Raw genomic sequence first — 1,697 nt, forward strand, 5'->3', positions numbered from 1 at the left:
GTAACATTATCCATCCTTAGGTGCCAGGAGGTCTGAGGGCTACGTGCTCATGATCATCAAGGAGTTCATTTCTTCCATTGGGTGGTGGTTTTTAGCATCTGAAAACTCAAGAAATATGCCTGAGATACTATTATCTGAGTACTTCAGAGAGAAACTACAATAGAGGATATGGTGGATGGGTCTGTCCTAGGAAGGCCCCATAGGGTACTGCTTGGTTACAAGGTGACCATACTTTGAGAACCACTGCTCTAGTGGCTTGGAATGTTAAGAAAGCAATGGAAGAATCCCTTCCCAGATCTAGATTCTAGTATCACCAGCTATTTTGGTGGGAGGAAGGGTAAGTTTTGTCCTTGCTTGGACTTCTTGTTCATTTATATCAAAGCCTATTTGAGGCAGTGCGTTCGGCAGTCCTGCAGATCTGTCTTTTGCTTCAACAGTGTTTGGAATGAACAGACCCAGGGACGCTCCTTGCTCCAGCCCCCGACCACCTTCCAACCTTTCTTCCTTTCGCAACCTTTGGAATCAGACACTCAGCTATCCTCAGCCTCCAGGACAGGCCAACACCAGTTTTTGAGCTTAGCTCCTTATCACTGATCAACCACGAGTTCACAGGTTCGTCAGAATTATTCCACCGAGGTGGAGGCCGCCGTCCACCGCCTGTTCAACATGCATCTGTGGACACTTACCTCTCTCTGAGCATCTATTTCGACAGCAACAATGGGACTCTGGACAGTATGGGCCACATTTTTCGCCAACTGGCTGAGGAGAAGTGTGAGGGCGCCCAGCGCCTCTTGAAAATGCAAAACCAGTGCTGCGGCCGCGCCCTCTTCCAGGATGCGCAGAAGCCTTCTCAGGATGAGTGGGGTAAAACCCAGGATGCTGTGGAAGCCGCCATTCTTAGGGAGAAGAATCTGAACCAGGCACTAACGGATCTGCGCGCCCTGGGTCCTGCCCGTGCAGACTCCCAGTTCTGTGATTTCCTGGAGAGCCGCTTCCTGGAGGAGCAGGTAAAACTCATCCAGAAGATGGGAGACCACCTGACCAACCTCCGCAGGCTGGCTGGTCCGCAGGCTGTGCTGGGCGAGTATCTCTTTGAAAGGCTCACCCTCGAGCCAAACAGGAGTCTCTGAAGTCCAGCCGCATCTGAGGAGACCCTCTGGCGTCAGAGCTTCTGCCTGAAGCCCCGTTCTGCAGCCACTAGGCAGCTTTGTAACCGCCCTGGAGCCCTCTCCCAAGCCTTGGACCAAATGGAAACAATAATGCTTTTTGCAGAAGGAAAAAAAAAAGCCTATTTGAAATACAAACAGAATAAAGTGAAAAAAAGAAATATATACATATATTCACGTTCTTTTAACATATGAATTGCCCCACTTTATCTGTGTGAAATAAGTTTGTTCCCATTATTGGGCTGGTTCTCAAGCTTTGCTGCTCGTTTGAATTACCTAAAGAGCTTTGAAGAAAAACATTGGTGTCTGGGTCCCAGCCCCAGAGATTTTGATTCAGTAGGTCTAGGGAGGAGCCTGGGCACGGGAAGGTCTCAGAGTTCCCCAGGTGATTCTAATGTGCAGCAACTTTGTGAACCACCTCTTGGCTTCAATGCAGCTAGTCATCAGATATTAAATCTAAGACACATGGACTACTAGTGCGTGAGCTCTGTCGCTAGGTGTATTCCATTTTCTTTCTCCTGGAAGATTCGT

General features: G+C 48.8%; 1 pseudogene across 1 annotated transcript; it reads left to right on the forward strand.

The window, feature by feature from the left end:
• The first annotated feature begins 594 nt into the window (after positions 1-594).
• On the forward strand, positions 595-1,130 carry LOC308610464 (ferritin light chain-like; annotated as a pseudogene). Its single transcript has one exon. The product of its transcript is annotated as a ferritin light chain-like (transcript).
• The last annotated feature ends 567 nt before the right edge of the window (positions 1,131-1,697 follow it).

This window comes from Mesoplodon bidens, assembly GCF_964165515.1.
Source record: "Mesoplodon bidens genome assembly, contig: HAP1_SCAFFOLD_746, whole genome shotgun sequence".
NCBI classification, from domain to species: domain Eukaryota; kingdom Metazoa; phylum Chordata; class Mammalia; order Artiodactyla; family Ziphiidae; genus Mesoplodon; species Mesoplodon bidens.